Consider the following 21,569-nt stretch of genomic DNA (forward strand, 5'->3'; position numbering starts at 1 on the left):
CCCTGAGGCACTGGCAGCCTAAAAATATCCCAACTCTTGTTTGAAATTATGAACTACTAAGGGGAATGTAGGCAGCAGTTGTTTAAATGTGAACTGCCATAAGAGTTGTTTAACTTTTGCTTAATCTCAGAATTGCCCTTGGACCCTCAAAAAAGATTCAGAGCGGAACTTTGACGCTTATCCAGTTACAGGGTCTTTATAGATTTCAGCCCAGTCATTCTGAGGGTAGAAATGAAAAAAAAAAAAAAAAAAAGCTTGTAGAATTTTTGCCTCTGTTCAGCAAGCATTCACTAGATCTACTGTGAAAACAACCACCAGCAAAGTCAGTTAATCATTGACAAAGTAGTGGCTCCAGTTTGGAGCCAGGAGGTTGGTGAGGTAAGAGGCAAGCAGAAGGTCAGATGTGCCTGTGTTTCTGTCTGCTGCTGGAAGAGAGCAAATAGTGGTGTGACAGAACAAAAAGAAGCTACAGACAAGGATTGCTTACTGCTTGTGCTGCCTGGAGGAAAGAGGGCCTGCTCTGGAAAGACAGACCCAAGAGGAAGTCTGAAGAGACAGAACGTGAAAAGGGACCAAGGTATTTGTTTAAATCAGGTTCATAAGCCTCCAGGCAGCAGCAAAGATGCCAGGGCTTTTTCCAACATCCAACTATAAATCAGTGCCTGGCAGTCTATAGGCAAAAAATACGTCTCAAAGGGATGCTATCAACACAGAACTGGGAGATCTCAAAGAGAAAGGCAGTATCTGGCATATAGGTAACCATTCTGCTGTAAAAGATGGGCTACTTATGCACACTCTCCTGACCCAGAGCTTTGCAGGGATTTCATTCAGCTGGGAAAAGCTGTCTTTTAATCTTTACTTCCATGCCCTGAAGGTTACTGGAACTGGTTTCTGTTGAACTGCCTAAAAAAATCCTCTTTGCAGGGAAACCCTTAGCTCTAACCAACGAATGCTCAGATTTAGGGGTAGATGAACTAAACCCTTCCAACCTATATTTTAACTGCTTCCTCCAGGTCGGGGCGGGGTTGGGGGCAGCCTGACAGAGAGGTAGGTCACAGGCCACTCTCTTCTCTACAGAGAAAACATTTTTTCATGAGACTGTAAAGGAAATAGCACGATAATAATAACCAAGAGCCACACATGATGGCCCTCAGTCTAGACACAAGGAAAAATGGCTTCCACAATCCTCAGAAAGTCATGAAACAAACTCGAGAAGTGATTACCTATTGAGCTCATTTGAACCAGAATTATCCACTAGCTCGAACATTTCTTCAGCTTCCTTTACCTGAACTCCCATGTCAAAACAGATCTAGGAGCTGTCACCATACGCTGATAGTATTAATTTACTTACGCATTACTTCTTCTTTCTACTGATAAAGATGCCACTGCAATTTGGAAAACTCAAGAGTTTTTGCTTTCTTTCTTTTCCTGCCATATATTGAACTAAAACTAATAGTCCAGAACTCATCAGCCTGGGTTGTGGATGCTTCTCTCATTACAACAGGCTCTATAACGAGTAAAAGTCAGAATCTGAATTTTACTTACGTGCATCCAGAAAAAATTTCTGTTGTTAAATATATTCTTGCATCCATTAAAGCAAATTACTAAAGAGGAGCACACTGCTGTTTTTAGTAAAAGTTTATATCAACCCCTCCTGTACCTCTAACAGACACAGACACATACATACTGTGAGTATTTGGGATCACATTTTTGAAAAGTAGGATCGGTCAATACATTAATATGGCATCAACCAGACAGATGTAAATAATGCAGCAACAGAAATGTTTTTAAGTGACAGCCTCCTTTATAAGGCTCTGGTAAAACCTTATTCCTAATACTGTGTACAACCCTCATCTCCCAGGGGCAATAAAAATTAATTCAATCTGGAAGAGATACAGCGAAGGATTTCTAAGATGATCAAGGAAGTGGAGAGCTGATTTTAGTAAAGAAGACTAAAATAAGGCTAGCTCATACACCTAGAGAAATGAAGGCTGAGAGTGGATATTAAAGCTCTCCACTAATACATCTAAACGTAAACAGAAGGGAGGAAAAAGGGACTATTCAAACTTGGGAGACAATGTTGACACAAAAAAAAAGTGACCACGAACTAATTTCAACCAGATGTGAAAAGGTTTCTAAACATCAAAGCAACAGAGCTTTGGAAGGCTCTTTCAGTTAGAGCAGAGGGGGAAAACACCTTAATTAAGTGTAAGATGGAGCTCAATAGATTTGTCCAGTAATAGCAGCAAGTTAGATCAAATTATATGGTCCCTTCTGTTCTACATCCCCTTTTTTCAGGATATAAGCTGAGAATGTTTGTAGATATTTGCAAAACTAGTATACAAGAATTAAGGCAAGCCTCCGATGTATACAATGCTTTTCGCTTCTATGAGAGCAGCATTTCACATTGCCTTCAAAAGAAATCATGACGCAAACTACAAAATCTAGACAATTATTATTATTCAAGTATTCCCAGATTAAGCCCCAGATTAATTCCTGTATTAATGCAATGAGTGGCATTTCTGAGGAGCTGTACAGTTTTAGCTCTTAGAGTTATTTTTTGTACCAACATCTAAAGACATGTGTGAACTCTTCAAACTGAAGCGATAAATGATTCCTGTTTGATTCAGCCTTGCAGGATGAATGTGCAGCTGGTCAATAATCCATCTTTTCATGTGATTTCATGTATTTATTTTTAAATGCTAGACTGCTGAGGTTGGTTAAAACATGTTCCAACATCAGGGAATCACTGACAAACCTTGGGTAACCAGGGGCTAGTTATACATCCAATTAGAAAGACACATTTAAATAAGACACCTGGAGGTAACAGGTATTCAGTGGGAAAGGTATATCCTTACCTTCAGTTTGAAAATGAGTAAAAAGCAAGAAAATACACTAAATATATAATTTCTAAAGGACTTAGAGGGGTGAGCCTACTCTGAAAAGGATAGCTTTTAGATTTCTTCTATTGTCATTTGGAAAATAAAAACAAGAGTCACTGATTTTGCAAATATACACGGATGGGGGGAAAAAAATATCTGTCAGGATTGGTGCACGGGCATTTTTATTCCAAGACATGAAGTAAATTTTCCTTCAGATGCTTCAGCAGCAGTGTTTGAAACATTTCAACATCTTGGTTTGAATGTTTGCTTTGCTTTTAAAGAAGCTCAGCTATCAGTTCTGTAGTTTCATTAAAGGGATAAGTGAAAATAATGAAAACAATACTGATGCAGAAAGGTGGACATTAATGTAACAGGAGGTGTCATCAGTAACTTTCAAGAACTGGTATTTTTTCTCCTTTAGGGGAGAAGGTTCTTTAGAGAGTAAGGGGAAGGGAAGGAGTTACAAAGGTCCCAGCCTTGGTCACCAGAAAAGTTAATCTTTCTTTGGAAAGGTGAAGAAAATACATTTCTTCTGGAAAAAGGGAGACCCAACTTAGCTTTCTGTGAACAGCTGGAAATGTTGCCTTCCAAATCTCTTGACATCAAAGCATACTGCAATGCTCAGTATGGCCTAGATTTCTCCCTTTGACATCTCTCTGAAACACTATTTTGTTCTGAATGCCAAGTTTCTAATTTGAGAAGAGAATCATTTAGTGGAATGAGATATGCAGAGTAAACATTCTGGGGAGCTCTTTGGACCAAATTTCTACTCTGAAAGTCTCTAATCAAGAAGGTTAAGGTTTAATGTCCCTTCCAAAGTCTCTGTTCTTATTAACCACTAATGTGTTATCAGCAGCTTGTACATAAAGCTGACTTCGGTGGTGTTATGTTGATTCACACCATTTGGCCCAATACAGGAGAAATACTTTGTTAGTAATTATGTTGTTTGAAGGTGTTTACAATGTAAATTCCAGGGTTTCTGATTCTTCCAGGCTTGAAGGAAATTAAGAAAAAAAGGACAATAAAAAGTAAATGGACCTTTATGTCCCAAATCTTTATACTCCCAAGAATGTTAATATACAGCATTTGGTACCTAACAGCAAACTACAAGGTTTTAGTATAATTTATGTAAGTATGCTTCTCTTTATTATTGAGAAATTCTGAACACAAATTGAAAAGACATCTGATTTTCAAAAATGTCCATGAATTTTCATTATTATCTGAACAGCTCCTCTAGGGACAACTTTCTAATATCATTCTCCAGCCTGTAAACCATTTCACAGCTAGGCTGAAAAGCTGGTCCCCTTCAGCTCCTACCTTTAAACCAACATTCTGTATCTTTCTTTGTCATAAACAATCCCTTTATTTTCTAATTTATTTTCTGCTTCTCATGTAATTGTAAATTTATTTATTTCCTGGTTCACTGTGAACACTGCAAAGGCAGCAGTATTGTAATATTTTGTGATGCTGAGCCTGAAGGCACTGCCTTTCTGAACCTTCTGTTGATGTCACTACATGCATTACTAGCAAAATCAGCTCCAAGTGTTTGGCATGCCACACTTCTTGTGAAAGACAATACAGAAACAGATTACACTGACAACATATTTCCCACCAAGAGCTGTGAGTTATCACATAAACTTGTCCTTCAAAATGGGTTTCTTTTTTTCACTTCTTTCAAAGCTTGAGTTAACTATTTGACTATATTTGGAACAATCAGAGGTTAGTGTCCAAAACTCACTAGTTTTTGTTTGTTTTGTTTAGACGTTATCTGTAATTCATTATGTAACCAAAACTCAAATTCCTCAAAGATGGTGGCTTTCTGTATGATTTCCCACAAGCTCTTTCCAGGCTAGCTTCATTGTTTGCATCCTTGTTGAGCTCTGGTTGTCCTGAGGGTAATGCAATATATGACTATATCGATACTGGCAAACCAAGCAGTGCCGGCACCCAGTCCCTGGACCAGAGGATCAAAAGCCCAGACTGTCAAAGTCAATATTATTAAACTTGTAGTTTCCAAATGTGTAGCAGCATTGAAAGTGCAGAGTGAGAGCTCTACCCTGGAGCTGGTCTGACCAGTGATGTTCAGCCAGGGCCAAATGCTGCGAGGGACCATTTATCAGTTTTACAGGTAAGTCTCTGCATCCTTTTCAATTTACAATCGAGGACATTCCCAGCAAATGAAAGTAATTTCAGAACGACTAAACAGAGATTTAGCATTCATGTCTTAGCCAAACATATTGGATTAACTCCTTTAAAAGATTCCTAAAGTACTGGCTGTCCAGAGAATGAGGCTGAAACAAGAACAGCAGCTTTCAGCGGGTCAAATAAATGTGTATAGGATGCATTTTCACAAGAGAGAGGCTGTACGCAGGAGCTAGGTATAAAATTTCTCTAATGTTGTTCCTTTCTATGAGGATGAATACTTTTTTGTTTCCATTAATTATTTGCCCTATGAGTTTTTAATCTCTCCTGCTGAAATATTTCAATAAAAGTTAAATTAAAAGATTTGAGGAAGAGCTGCTAAGAATTAGAATTTTCACTGTCTCAGTGTAAGGACTCAGTTGTTTCCTTGGCTCTCTTCTCACTTTCATTGGTTATAGAAACTTTAAACGCCCACCCAGTAAGACATGTTACATTATTGACCACCTGAGTATGGAAAATGCAGTTTCACTCAAATAACACGTGCTAGACAGCTGTCCAAGCCAACAAAACAGTCTCCTCATGAGTTATTTACAAAGGGATTAGGAATATGAGAGCAAGACTATGGTCCAGTGAATAAAGGGGTAAACAAGAAATAATGAAACCTAGACTCTCCTTCAGTCTCTGTCTCTCACTCACCCTGAGATTTCAGACAAGTCCCTCAACCTCTCCACTCCTTCATCTATAAAGTAGAAATAACATGTTCTTTGTAAAGCATCTGGAAATGCATGGGTAAAAAGCATGTTGGCAAAATCACTAAAGCAGTTACTGATTGAATACAATGCCACTGGATTCTTGTAGTAACTGCAACATTTACATTCTTCCATGAACACTACAAATAAAGCCAAAGTTCACAAGCCAGTTTGAACAAGAAAATGGAAACAACCTAGGAATTTGCATACAGCTGCTTTTCTTCCAACTTATATAGTATGCTGATATAAGCTGATAAATTTTGAGATGCAGTCACTAGCTTGTATTCCAAATCTTCCTCCTTTCAGTGTCTTTCTCACAACATGGTCTGTACAGTGGAAGAGCAAAGCAGATAATATTTAGTATATAAAACCATGCAATAAAGCATCCTATCCTACTAAAACGTGGGATACTTACCTTCCAGTTCTCTGCAGCTTGCAGGTTTAACACTATGTATCGAGTTGGGTAGAAACAGCTCTTAGACTAAAATAGATTTAAATAATCTGCCATAGAAATTAAGACCTGAGATTTTGTGAAAGCAGAAATTACACATTAAGATCCCAAAAGATTCCAGGCATCTTGGCAGTGAAGACATTCCATTTTGGGAAAGGAGGTCCCAACCCCACCACTATACCTTTCTCTTTTAAGTTTGAGAAGGAATTTGAATTTGGGCCACACATGTTCCAGATCAGTGCTTGGGCCATGAAGCAACTGATAATTTGCAGGTTGGTCAGTTGTTGGTTAAAGTAGAAATCCCAACCAGAATATAATGGCTTTGTCAGACGTGGTAGGCACTGATAAATAAAAATCATTCTTAATTAATCAGTCTTTTCTGACAATAAAAGTCTAACTTTCCTTTGAAAAATCCCTGTCTGTCTCCAACCAGTCATTATGGTTAATCCTCACAGCATCAAAGGAGTGATATATTCACTGACAACCAGGTGTTTGTGTGAATGTTTTCGTATATGCACCTACTAGAGAAGAAATTTTCCACTTTGCAGCATCAGTACGACAGCTTCATCTTCCTTGATGCCACAGCCTCCTAATATAAACCCTGTTTTCCTTGATTTGCCTTCAATTAGAACAGGGAAAAATATTTGTAAGTTTGTATCAAGTTTTTTTTGGCTGATATTTTCTGGGAAGGGTCATTATTTATTAGAATAATTTCACAAGGAAACGGTCAGTTTTTCACATTGTGAACATATTTCATTTTTATAGCTGTCAAAAATTTATCCAAATAAAATATTCCTTTGGATCACAAGGAACAAACACAAAATAAAGTATAAAAAGTAGTCTATTTCACCAGCAAACCTGAAAACATTTCTTTTTAAATTCTTAAGAAGTCATATTCCTTTTTTTATTCTTTCAGAGTCCCCAGAAGTCATTTATTCATACAGCTTTATGTACCACATATTCATTATTTCCTTTAGAAGATCTCATCTCTGTCTTTCCCAAATTTTGAGAGTTCTTTTCGATTTTCTTTTTACCTTAGATATGACTTATCTATAACCATAAAGGTAACTATCTTCCTTCTGCAGACTATTCAAAGATCTACCTTAATTCTGTAGACCTATTTTATGCAATTCTAAATGTAATCTTGTCTATCTGATCTAATAACTGGTTTCATATCAAGCTTAAAAGGGCTATAAAAGATCTATCAACATTCCCCTGCAAACCTTCATCAATACATTATCTCACAACAGCCATGGGTACAGTCATCCTACTAGTACTATCTTACACTGGGTATAGAGAATCATCTTCTTTAGTCCTGACATTGACATCATTGTCACATGTTGCAGCTTTTCTCTGCATATTTAACTATGAAGAGGCAACCTATCTCCAAAGCTCCCACCAAAGTTCAGGTACTGCAGACTTTTCTTGCAGCTTTTATCCTATACCTAATTCATAATTATTCTGGGTGATCATTCCTCCTGATTCCCACGTCTTTCTGAATCACCATCTCAGCTCTGCCACCAACTACATTGTTAATCAGGTATTTACTCTCTCTTTACAGGCTCCTCACAGCTCAATTCAATATTCACAATTATCTCACATTGTTTCAAGAAGTTAAATCCAATCAGTTTATTGGATAGCTTCCATTTTCAAACATACTTTTTCTTCCTATTATGCTTTTCCCTCTTAGGAAGAATTTACTGAATCATCCAAGAAACTGCTTCATTATTCTCCTCTAGATTGCTTCTAAAGTCTTTCCTTTGATGTGTCACTAGGCTGTCAATGCACTAAAACCACAATCTATCATACTGAATAACACTCATGTGGTGATTAATTCTAACTTTACTTGGCAACCCTGGAATACTGCAAAGATATTTAAGTGACAAAGATAAGCTAGGTTTATGTTCACAATAAATAAATCAACAAATCCACACCCATCTTTGTATACTTTCATATAACTCTAGTGACAGAACATACAGAAGGCTAACAGGAGGCAGAAATAGTATTTTGCATTTAACGGCAAAACTGCATTCCAAATTTGACAGAGGACTATTGATTATCACACATGCACATTTGGTTGGCGTCTTTTCCCAGCCTTGTAAAGCAACACCAGAAGTCACCAGGCTATCGATGTTCAATTACAAGCAATCTCTGGGAGACTCCCTGGATGAAAGTGGTACCATAATTGGTTTAGTTCTCCTTAACACTCTGGATGTTCATGCTATTAGAGAGATGTCTTTGAGAAGAAAACATTAGAGCATGCAGCAAATTCTAAAACTGTCCAACAAAGGTCGGCTTGTTTTCTGTGTGCTTCTTTTACAGCAGGGACCTGTAACTGTGGCCAAAGAGGCAGCATGGTTCAGCTCCAGCGCATGGATGTGACTAAGGTGAGATGTCAATGTTGTAGTACCTTCCTTTCCTGTGAGCAATTTATATTCCTTATTGTTCCCTTTGAGTGTATATAAAAGCTAGCCTTCAGCAACACAGCAATGGAGTCAACTATAAAGCAAGAAAAATATAAAACAACAACAACAAAAATTGTTTCCCATTCGTCTGAAAACAAGCTGGCAGAAAAGTGGTGTTTCTTCAGCAGACAGGGCCTCCCAGAGGGTTCAAGATAGCTGGCAAAAACTGCAGATAAGAGCTGCCAAAAGAAATAGAATAGTGGACAATGCATTTCAAAGTATGAACTAGACCATGGAGGAATCAACAGAAATTGGAGAATTTATTATGATTAATCAATCTAACAGAGAGCTGTGTGGATTGCGGTGCTTGCTTTCTCTGTGAGAAGGACAAAAAAGGGAAACTGCTTTGCAGCTGTGTGATAAACTTGAGATGCAAAGTTAAAGTAATAAAAGACAAAAAAAAATGTTGGATTTTGGAGATGCAACAAATTACTTAAAAAGGATTATTATAGCGCTGACAAAGCTTACAGTATGTGCACCAAGGTTTATGAATGTATATCATCTCTAAGTTAGTTCTGTCAGTACAATCATTTTCCACCAACATTCTCCAGAAATATAGGAATTTCTTTCCATAGTTACTCATAAAAAAGGACAAACCAATGACAAAACTGGTAAAGCAACGGTATCTTTTCAAACAGCTAGTAAATCATCAGATGGTGACCACACACACACAAATTATTAAAAAAAAAAAAAAAAGTCAAAACAAAACACACCAAAAAAATCTACATCACAGCCAAAAGTTAACCGATCTTACAGAAATAATTTACTTCAGAAAAATCCAGGAAAATTCCACAGCAAAACATAAAGGCAGCAAACTTTGGCACTAGAAAATGCAGAGACATGTTCCTTCCAAATAGCATTACTCCAGAAATATGCCCAAAAATCTTCACTATTTCATTTTGGGAAATGAGTATGTTTTAGCTTTCTCATAAATACACATTTCTTTTTACCTAACTTTCACAGCATTCATCTACCAGCTCAACTTTACCCTTATCACAGCCAATGCAAATATTTAGCTGACATCAAAATAGTAATAATCTTCTTGAACTCAGAAGGCCAAGGGCAGTTATTGTGGGATATCCACAATGCATACCTCAGAGGAGAAAAGCAAGGCAATTTAAATAAATTAAAAACCAAGGAGAAGGAGAATGCCATCACCATAGCAGAGGTTCCTTTATGCTCTCCTAAGGTCTCATGCCACAGCTCGCACTTGTGCAAATGGTAACATTTATTTGCACTTACTTGAAACACCATCACCTCACATAAAGTCCACAAATCCATTACAGTAGGTACTTGTGCCTGTTTGCAGCTGGAGTGCAAAAATCATGCTTGCCAGTCATAGACGGCAACAAAATGAGCACGCTGGGCAATTCTCCAGGTAAAACGAATCTTCATTGCCAGAATAATTCAGTTCTGCTTTCCTACTCTACAGGTAGCATTAAAATATTCCTCAAGGAGAGAAAAAAAGATGATTTCTCCCACAGAAGATTATGCAATGTCTCCTTAAACTGCAAGAAATCTTTGGATGTCAACTAGCTTTTCTCTTCTGATGGTGCGATGAGAAGTGCTGCAGTCCACAACCACATCAAGGTAAAATTTCCCAGACACATGTCCCTGGGCAATGTAGCAGGATCATCCTTTAAACATGGACATCTAAAATGAAGCCTATTATTTGTCGTCCCTTGAGGACCAATGCAGGGGAAATACTCCTGCTAACAAGAAGGTAGTGACTTGTGAAGGCAGACAAGTAACTCTGAGTTCTAGCATGTTTTTTCCAACTCTCATTGTCTAGGTGCAGACACTTAATAGTCCAGTCCAAGAAGTAAGGAAAATGCAAACAGATTCTGATAAATAAGAGGTAAAGACAGGTCCTTACACTTCCAGCTACGTCAAGTAAAGTATGACATTCTGGTGACTTAGGTACCAATGCAAGTTGCCATCATCCATTCTGACAGCACTGGCAAGGGCTTCACATTTGATTTTTTCATAATTGCTGAAAAATATTATTTTCCCTAAGTTTTTTTTCACCAGAACTGAGGTCCATTTACCAGATTTCCATGCCTAAATTTTAGCTCACCTACCTGAAACCAATATTATCACTGGTATTGACAGCACATCTGTGTGTCCCTGTTTTTTCTCTTTTATCTCCTGAGCTGCTTTGAAAAGAAATGTGAACACAGTGAGGTGTGAAAAGCTGTAAAGGAAACTGGGGAAAAACAGTCCAGAAAACATCATTTCAGTAAGATGTGGCATAGGTAACAACAGCAAAATCAGTGAAGGGGACCAAATATCTTTTTAATTTTTTAAAAGTATGGTGAAGAGTTTGTCCATTCCCAGGAAGCATAAAGAGACATTTACAACTACAGATCATCTGACAAAATCAGAACACCCAAATGTATTTGTGCAGGAGTTAGTACGTTGTAAATAGTTGTAGGTTTGGCATATTTATATGTGAATGTATTTGAAAGTCTAACCTTTAAATTTGACAGGTGTTTTTCTCTAAGGAAGAAGTTGGTTGCTCATCAGTGGGTGTACACATGTTTGTCGCTGTGCCTAGAGGACGCACCGCATATCTGTGGCTTGACCTTTTTTATGCTGATCTGCCATACTGTTTACTGGCAAAAGAAGTGCTAGAGATTATTCAGCAAGCTGCACTCCATGCTTGCGAACAACAGACTTATATAGTTATTCATTCTGTTGATACAGTTTAAAACAACAAATTAAACTAGACTCTGTGATATATATTTATGTATGCACTATAGTGGCTAGTGCTTCTCTTTGTCCCAAAGAGTTTAAACTAAGGTCTTCCTTTACTTAGGTCGCTCTTCTCACAGTCTTTCAGGGGAAGAAAAAAAAAAAAACAAAAAAAAAAAAACAAACACTCTTCCTCCTCTCTCTTAACTGAATAGTGTCCTAACAACCCAGGGTCTCTATGAAGACTCAGGGAACTGTAGATTATGTCTCTGCCTTGAGATCCTTTCCCTCTGCAAAAATGATCTGAGACAATCAAGGAGCCAGTCACAATGTTCTCTCTATTACCTCTGTAACGTGGCAAGAGGCACCTTCTACATTTTAAATCCTCTTAATATGTCCCAGTAAATGGTTATACATGATTCCCTGGGGCCATCTCCTTTCACCAGTTAGATTAGACTGTCTCCTCTGGTGAAGCTTGTATAAACAATTGATCAGGTTCATTTGGACAAATATATTCCATCAAAGCAAAAGATCTGGATTACAAAGTCAGAAGCAGGATGGCAAAAAATAAGAACTAGTACAATGCAGTTCTTGGGTTAAGCTTGGTCAATGCAATTCCTCCTTAGCTAATGAAGTAACTTGCCATGAAGCAATGTCTCTCTCCACCACCTATCCACATTCTGTATTTCAGGTGCCACTACACAGAGGCGAACCAAATTCATATCCCAAAAAAAATGCATATTCAAGACTTCCTCTTTAAAGTTTTGAAGCTTTTCTTTCAACACTGGCTGCTTTTCCCATCTAACCTTCCACAGGAGAAAAACTAGACTACAGCTTCTTGAGCCTATGGACACCAAAACAGCTTTCAGTCTTGTCTCACTGGGGACAGCATCACCTTTTGCATGATCATAATTCATTAGGCTGCCAGTTTCTTATTTCTTTCTGCTAGGAAACAGGTGAAAGTAAGGAATCGACTAGATGGTTGGCTAGCCAGAAAAAGTAATGTTCCTTGTAAAAACACTTCTTTCAGCAGGAAAAAAACTACACAAAAAGTATAGACTGACAGCTATTATTACACTCCATTGGTTTCTTTCAGAGACCAAACAAAATACACCAATAATACACTTTAAAAGGATGTATAAGGCAGTGGTGTATACTCCACTCTCAAAGGTGGTGTCAGCATTTTTAGAATTCTTCAGCTCACCTGAGTAGGTTGAAAGTCTTGTTATGGAAATTGAGGGACCTTTATGAGATTTCCAGTGCCCTCCATTCCCACCAGTTGCTGGAGTAGAAATCCAGGAGGCACTCCATGCCTGCAGTTAAGACAACAGTGGTTGTTTCCAGCCAGAGGCATTTAGGCACAAGTGCCAGACTTAGTATTCTCACACCTATAGCTACTTCTGCTAGTGCAGAAGAGAAGCTGCTGCCTGTTCAGCTCTGCCAGTTTCCGTGTCTACCTGAGGTTGAGGAGGACACGGAGGAGAAGCAACCCTCTGGAGGCTGACCAGCAGGGAACATGACATGGTTCTGCTTAGCAGAGAAAGCTTTCCCAGGACCCTCTTCAAGATAACAAAGACCAGGGCAGGGAAATGAAATCTCCACACCATGCCAGGTTCTGTCCTCAAAATTTTATTTGAATACAAGCACCTCACTCTTCTCTTTTGGCTGTGACTCCATTTCTATCTGTGACTCTTCTGTCAATGAAGGTCATGTACTGTAAGTGGACCAGGTCATGCTGATAATCCCACAACTTCACCTGGGGTCCTGACTCCTCTCTGGAAGTTGTTGACAATCAGTAAATAAGGCTCATTGATCAGTGATGGGAGAACAGATCATTTAAGGGAGTACACTGCATTTGTGCACTGAAAATAAAATGCTCGGGGTGTGGGGAAGAAAAAGGCACTAGGTAAACATTACTGCATAGTGTGAACACCCAAATGGGATGATCCAGGCTTGTAATTTTACTTCTGGCACTCCTGGATTTTTCAGTGGTTGGTCTTTCAATCTTATTTATTTATTATTGCCTTTTTTGTGGGGGAGAAATAATAGCAGAAAAAGAATTCCTACAAAATATCAAAATTGAGAGAGATTGCAATTACAATATACACACACTGGTGCAGGATTGCAAATTCCACAGGATACACCTTGAGAAGAAATTTCACAATGTATGTACATTCTCTCAATGTGATTTTGTGGCATTCTTCCTCTCAGAGATGGCATCAATCTTGCAGATTAACTGCTACTCGTTCAGCTACATCCTCAAAGGGATTGTGGTTCTCTTCATAAATGATTCAGGCAGCAACCGTATACAAACTTAACTCCTTGATGAGGAAGAAGCAGCTACTTGATCATTTGGTTTACATGAATGCATCTTGCTTCCTGTCACTCAGCAGTGCTTGTGGTAACCAGACAGGGTCTGGGAGATAGGCCTCCCAACTGAGTGCTGTGGCTCACCTCCTTGTTTTGATCATTCCACAGGCTGAGAACTGTCAAGTTTTAACAAAGAGAAAGGACTGACCTTGGCAAAAAACACCAGTAGACAGTGATAAAAGCAAAGAACAAAGTATGTCCTGGACACTTTTTTTTTTTTTTTTTTTTGAGACTATGAAGAGTGCAAAATGAGACTGTTTATATCCCCTAGGGTGTCAAATCCATGTTGCACACCTGAGAAAGAAACTGAGACACGCTTCATAGGAGAGCAATAAGAGAATGCAGAAGAGATATGAAAAAGACCAGGGGAAGACTATGACAGCAAGTGACCACAACCCAAGAGGAATAAGGATGACTTGTAGCTAGGCTCTGAGGGAGAACAGAATGATCTGCTGATAGTAGAAAGCCTAAGATTTACACCAGAACTAGGAAAAGGTAGTGACTACAAGCTTCGTTGTGTCAAGTCTGTCACTCAGACTTTTGCAGCCAAGGAAGATGTATGATATCTGCCATAAGCAAAATGTAGGAGGTATGTTCCTGGGGCAAGAAAGAACAATGATAGGAAGTGAGGGCAAGGAAAGTACAGAAAAAACTTCCCTAGTTGCCCTTCACATTGGAACAAATGATCCTACCGGATTCCTGTTGAAACAAAATCCAAAACAGCTCTGTCCACTAGAAATGATCCTCAAAACAAGGTGATCTGTATAACAACTATCTCTGTCCCCAATGGGTAGAAGGCATGTGATCAACAAGAAAGTGAGGATTAACAGATGAATGAATGGAATATATTATTTGTATCTGAGGAAGATTTCAGATATGTAATCCTTGTGAGGAATTAATGTGAAACAGTCTCTTGACACAGGGATTTCCTTATCAACCACAATACCTGTCTAACTTACATAGCAGGATCAAGTTTCATGTGATTTAATGTAAATAAACTGGGGAGAAGAACTTTTAAGAGAGACCTCTGAAATCCGTGTTGTCAACACAGAAGAAGAGGAAAGCCTAAAAGATACGGAAACACTACAGGTTAATTAATGCTGGGAGCAGAAGAAGGGGGGAAAAAAAAGAAGATAAAAAGACATGCTGAAGAAGAAAGCAGTAGAGTCAGCAAGGCAAAGTAGTTAGTATGATATAATCAGAAAACGAAGGCATAAAGTCAGGAGAGGAGAGACAAAAGTGCCTTGCATCTACACATAAGTGCAAATGAAAGCTCTAGAATTCAGTAAAGTGCATGCAAGGAAATACCAGAAGACTCAGCAGGTTGTGGAGAAACAGAAAGGGTTGATCAGGATAAAACATTATGAATGATTCAAAGAGGGGAAAAAAAATTAAAAGTACCAAACTGTGCAATTAGTCAATAGAGTAAAGGCTCTGGCTGAAAGACAGATCCAGTCATTCCTATAAAAAACCTAAGAGAAAGCACAGAAAAAACCTTTTATATGTGTGAGAAAAGTTTCAGAAGTTAAAAGGGATTCTCGCTGCAGTTACAATATTGTTTAGCAGTATCACAGCGGATCAAGCAGTTGTTTACCTACCAAATGCAATAGTAGTTTGATGCTCCTGGGAGTCTGAACAGATATGCAAAAACTGCTAGCAGTAATTCCACCAGAATTACAAAGTAGTCCATGTGGATAACACAGGGAAAGGTAAGGAAAGATGCTCAGGGGGCAGAATTTGGACCACCAGAGAGGAAACTGAAGACTCAGACTCCTTGAAAGCATGTCCAACTGTAAGACTGTTATCACATGCAGTGCCAGAGCTATACAAGTAAACTTCATATATTAAAGAGGTCAGATTCTTTAGGACCTGAGAAAACATCTGCAATTAAAGATTTCCATGAAGAAAGTTAGGCTGAAATGTGAAAGTAAGAAACAAGATGTTAGAGCCAGAACACCTAGGTTGATACAATGGTCACATCAGAAACTTAGAGGAAAAACTATCAGTGAAACATTATTCTATTGGGATTTGAAGCATGGGGGGAAACTATTGGATAAGTGTGTATCTATACATTGTAAACCTTCATAATTTACACTATAAAACCTTAATATGAAGTACAAGTTAATGAAAGATCGTACCTACAATATGGTAGAACCCCTATGGATTGGTGTTTTAGACCTAACTAGGAGGAGATCAGTAATGAGGCTATGCTGGCTGACAGTCAGAGTATCAATAGCAACCAACATACTGAAAGAGATTTGTGAGTCTGTGAAGGCAGGGAACAGTAATAGAAGAACTCTGTACTGTCTTCCTAAAGAAATGCTAAGGTTTATAACATATTTTTATATCTTTTTAATGCTTAATAGTTCATACACTCAGGGAACCCCTAAAAAGAAGAGTAATTTTTACTTATTTGACTAGCACACAAACTCAAGTTCAAAATGCAGCAGAGCCCTTTTGATGTTCACAGGATCTGAGTCAGCAGCCAGGTTGAAATAAGAAAAACAAAACCATACGTTACATTTGTGCTTAACTTGAGATTGCTTAACTGACTTTCTTAGACTGATGGAGTTTTCTAGCTCACAAGCCTAGGACAAAGTCATTCTGGCTTTCAAAAGTTTATTTGTCTTACTCCTAAAATTAAGAATTTAAGCTTTTTATGAAGCAAGTATATCAGTATTACCTGGCAGCATACAGGAAACACACTGTTACGAAATTCTAGCTACATCTTCTGTAAGACTAAAAAGAGCATGAACACTAATGAAACCATGCATCAGTGCTTGTTTGAACAGCTAAACCAAGAATAAATCGCAGCAGCCAAAGAAGAACATCGTAAAGAGTTCTGCTACACGTTGTATCAAACAGAAATATGACAAAGGAGGATGTGTGATTCGTCATTAAATTGAAAATGTGTGAAGCCTAATCTAACCTGCTGGTATTATAAACCAGATATCTTAAACCTAACAGTTTATACTCCAAGCAAAACGTCAACTATGGTTTAAATATTTTAGTGCCCGGTCTTGACTTTGAGCCTGCAGAACAGACCATCCAACAGTTTCCAAGATAATATTTCACAGTTTAATCATCCTTGTTCTTAATGATTCACACTTTATCTTCAGCTGGAATGTGTCTAGTTTTGGTTTCCAGCTGTCGGTTCCTGTTACGCAGCTCTCTGCTAGATTAGAGAGCTCTGTAGTACCTGGTAACTTCTTCCTATGAAAACACTTCTCCACATTGATCACACCGCATGTAAATCATCTTTTGGATAAAACAAGACATATTGCGCTCTCTCTGTCATTTTGACACTGTCCTCAGCCCTCATACTGTTTCTGTTGACTTCTTCTGTGTTCTAAATCTTTCATCTTGCTTTGTTGAATATTAATTTATCTCATTTAATTTTAGCTACATACAAGCTGGGCATCTAGCCTAGGCAGGTCTGCAAGGTCCCTCTATAGTCCACAGAGGACAGAAGTCAACTCAGGAGAGCAATTCATCCTTATCTCCTAGACACCTCTTCCAGGATCAAATAACAATGGTTTGGATGTAACCCTCCGCAAACTAAAGTAGGAATCTAGGCCACCCATCTGGACAGCACACCCAGCTTTCAGAAGGCTGAATTTCAGTAAAATCAATTCAAGTTGGGACTCAAAATTTGTTATCTGTTGTTTTCAACATTTTACCATGTAATTCACCGGGATTGAATGTGGTGGTCAAGTCAGCTCACTGCTCTGGCTATACACACTTGCACGCCTATCCCTCCGTGCTGGATCATAACACATAAGCTCATTTTGATTTCCTTCACAGTCCATGACCTCTGTATCCTTTTCAGAAACACTCTTACACCTTGCAATTTCAATTTTTGTAACTATATTTGGACCTAACATCTCACAAAAAAATAAAGATTGCTTTGCAAGCTGTATCACTATTCCCGTCGTAATTATCATGATCCAAACAGTCTCACATCTCAGTTGCACCTATTTAAACTCCACGCTTTGGAGTTTGCCTGAAATAACATAGAGCTTTACAGGTAAATGACATCTTTGATACAAGCTGAAAACTTGCTTTTAAAGATGTAATAACTCAGCACATTCCTTCATAACCAAGACCTAAAAACTCAGGTAGTGGTATTGATTTCACCCTTCAAAACAACCATAAATTTTAGAAGCCCAAACTTTCTTTGGTAATAACACCTTTTTGTGATACAATATCAGCTTGTCTCAGAAGGGAATTCATGAAAATATCTCATTTCTGAAGTGTATGAGATTATTAAAAAAACAGTTATTTTAGATACATTTATCCCTAAATCTTCGAATTCTCAAGATCCTAGCATAATTAGGCAGCAAGATGTTTTGAAAAACTGACTGTTGTGATATGAATTAAGGGAAACCTTACCATAACAGCTTAGAAATGTTCCAAAAGCTTTATGAAATACAGCAGTTGAACTAGATCTTTGAATTAATGACCTCACAAATGCTACACCCTGAGTCACCTTCAATATATTGAAATCATTCTAAAGCTGCAAATGAGCTTTGCTTCAATTGCTTTTATGTATTACATAGGAGAGCATAAATAGTTTTTCTGAAATCAGGAAGAATATCCAAACAAATAAGGCCTTTATGTATTACATAATAGGTGAAAATTAATCTTTACGTTCCATATAAGAAAACTGAAGGATGAGAAAAATAACTGAGTTAAAGAAGAAAGAGAAAAATCAAGCTATAAGAAGCAAAATAACAATCTATACTGAAGCCTGCAAGGCAGAAAATAGCTAAGCAAAGCTACAAGCTGCATGATCAGGCAGCAGCTGTTACCATGGCTGTACCCAGAAGCATATCCCTGCATACATGCAGTGGACACTACCAGCACTGCAGGTGCTGAGCTTTGTCAGTCCTTGGTTACGTGGGTTATTTCTTTGCAAAGAGATCATGCAGGCCCTTTAGGAGGAGGGGGCTGGTGTTCCTTCCCTCAGGCAGCTCCTGAGAGGTTTCAGAGACACAGGAGGTGGTACAGGGGAAAAAACACAGCTTGTGCAGAACTGGACAGCCAGGAGGAGCTGGGAGCAGCTGGGCAGGCTGCCCTATGCCCAGGGCCTGAGCAGCAGTGCTGCAACACAAAGCTGCTGAGATGGTTGAAGCCAAGCATGGAAACAAAGAGTCATCTGCAAAAAGGAAGTGAGCAAGGGGAGACCTGTACACAAGTTCTGTTTTCTTCCTGTTCTGCTTTCTGTAGCAAATAAATACATTTTATGTATTTTTAAAAAGTTATGCTTTTACCTTTTCAATCAGATCATATGGGAGCAGGGAAAGATGGTCTTTAAATCCGCTGGTCTTTGGGGAGATGTTCAGTCTAGTAGATGATATAAATATCTGCACTTCTATGTCCTGGGCACTTCATGGCCTAGCCACATTGCAGAAGCATTAGTGCAACGCCTAACCCATTCTAACTCATTCTTATCTCTGAAACAAGCCCTAGAAATCAGCCCAAGACTGGCACCTATGTGCTCTGAACATAAGGAGAGAAAAGAGCTGGTACATCTTCCTACTTTCTCTTTGCACAGTAAGATTAATTGGTTACTTGCCAGGATACACACTATTCCCCAGCCACATCACTCCAAATAACTCTTGGCTTCGGTGAAGGGAGGTAGCTCTGGTCAGTAACATGGTTTAGCTAATGGCCCTCAAAACAGCAGCACGAGTGCAGGCAAGGAGCAGCACACACATAGGAATTAGAAGCAAGAGGCAGTAGGAACTCCAGTAATCATCCTCACTGGTGAAGAAAATGATTGCAAAAATGATGAAGAATGAAAAACTTGTAGAACTCTTTGAATGTGACGGGCGGACCAGTCGAAGACAAAGAATCGGGCTCAATATGAGTTTAACATCAATGCCCTTTAATGAACGTTTAACAACGCTGAATACCGATGTCTGCTAGAGCACGTTTTTACAACCCTTATATACTCTTTACCCAATGGCCACACGGCAAGCGCAGGCTACGACTGGTTACACTTGCAGTCACTCTTCCCCCCCCACTATGGTGATTAGCTGCAGGGCACTGTCCACGAACTGTTCATGCGCAGTGACGACAGCGCTCCTCCTGCAGCCTGGGTCGAGGGCAGACCAGCTTCTGTTTATTTCTGTTCTGTCTTTGGTGTCTTCAGAAAAACCTTCCGTGTAGGTCCTAGCCTGCACCATAGCCACATCAAGCTCTGGCTTGTTCACAGCACACAGTCCATGTCCTCTTTCTTCCAAAAACTCTCCGCACAAAACCATGTTATGAAGCAGAACAGTCTGGAGCAGTTTGACAATCCTTGGCTGAATCAGAAGGAGTTAGAGGGAGCCCTTTCTTCACAACATTATGATCACAGATAATCACACCAATAGTATGCCTAAGCATGAGCACTGATGTTCATGTGGAATGAAACCAGTAAGAAGTTCAGACAACATGTGTTCTTCCCTGTGAGGAAAAAAAAAAAATCAACAACATACCAAACTGAAAGAGCAGTAAGTTTTAAAAGATACATTATTTAATCTGGAACTATAAATGCAAGTGTCTTTATCGTAAGTGGGTTACTGAGCCCCGCAACAACTCAGTCACACTAACATAGTGTGAATACCCATAGTATTTTTGAGGAGTCAACATCCCATTAGCCTCTCATGGCCACTCTCCCGCATTAGAAAAAATATATTTACTTTAATATACCTTTCTGGCAAAACAGTAGTCTAAAAGTACTTCTCAATATCCATTCTGCAAGATATTCAAATGCAGTGAGGAACTTAAGATGTTGCAATTTCTTCTTTTGAATGACCAATGTGAAATGCATCGACTGATTTGAAATTATTTGAACTCATTTGAATGAATCTGTTGCTTACAAGATAGAAAAACAATTCATTTGTAGTGCAAATTAATTAAGTCATAACTAATCTTTGCTGTTTTTTAAAGGAAAGCAGCAATTTGAACAGGAGCATAGAAAATTAGGTAGCTATTTCTTCCTCTCTGGATCAACAATCATGGGAGTGATAGTTTTCCTCCAGGAAGATGTATAGCACTGCAGTAACCCCAGGAAATACATTTATGGTCTCCCAGAGAAATTCATTTTTATCTGGACATCAGATATCAGTACAATGCAGACTGAGGAGTAGAAAGGAACATGGGCTCTCATTGGGGATCTCTAAAGATGGGTGAGATGAATCCTCCAAAGAGACAGAGACTACAGGTTTACTGATTTAATACCAAAACAAAGCAAGCTGACATGTGTTTACAGTGCTGTGGCATTGTGGCATCTGGCAAGGTGCCTTTCTGGGAGAAAGGACACAGAACCACCTGTCTCAGTAAAATAAGAACAAATCTCCTGTTTGGCAAAAAGGATGCTAATCCCCTTCAGAAAACACTTATTTCTTCCCTCTTTTCATCCACAAAGGCTTACTGGAAAGTGAATGAAGAATGCCAGATTTAAAACTGTCTAAAGTGTATTATCTACTACATTAACTTTCATCAAGTTATTAAAACAAACTCCTCATAAAGGTGCTCTATTTCTAGTAAGGTTGTAAAGAGAGACAGAGTGAAATCTTCCAGCCCCCTTGCAATACAAAAGTATTCATCAAACAGAGCATCACCAAAGCTATACTTCGTAGGTATGCCTGTGCTTATTTTAGCAGCAATCTCCCTCTTGCCCACAATAATCTTCCTTAAACTGAAATAAGGATGTTCCAGCAGCACAAAGATTTGCTAACACTTCTTCTGTCTTTCTTTTTTTTTAAGTTGCAATCTTTGCTGTCTGCTTTGCATTTCATTGTAGGTTATTATGGCATGGGAGTGA

At 38.7% G+C, this 21,569-nt stretch overlaps 1 long non-coding RNA gene across 2 annotated transcripts; it reads left to right on the top strand.

The window, feature by feature from the left end:
- The first annotated feature begins 416 nt into the window (after positions 1-416).
- LOC139827737 (uncharacterized) lies at positions 417-17,623 on the top strand. 2 transcript variants are annotated; one of them, XR_011738656.1, is made up of 4 exons: positions 417-577; positions 8,547-8,611; positions 10,122-10,279; positions 17,156-17,623. It is a non-coding gene; the product is annotated as an uncharacterized lncRNA (long non-coding RNA). The 2 variants fall into 2 exon arrangements; XR_011738657.1 differs by lacking the exon at positions 417-577 and adding an exon at positions 7,569-7,633.
- Positions 17,624-21,569: the final 3,946 nt, after the last annotated feature.

This window comes from Patagioenas fasciata, chromosome 3 (genome assembly GCF_037038585.1).
Source record: "Patagioenas fasciata isolate bPatFas1 chromosome 3, bPatFas1.hap1, whole genome shotgun sequence".
Lineage (NCBI taxonomy): Eukaryota > Metazoa > Chordata > Aves > Columbiformes > Columbidae > Patagioenas > Patagioenas fasciata.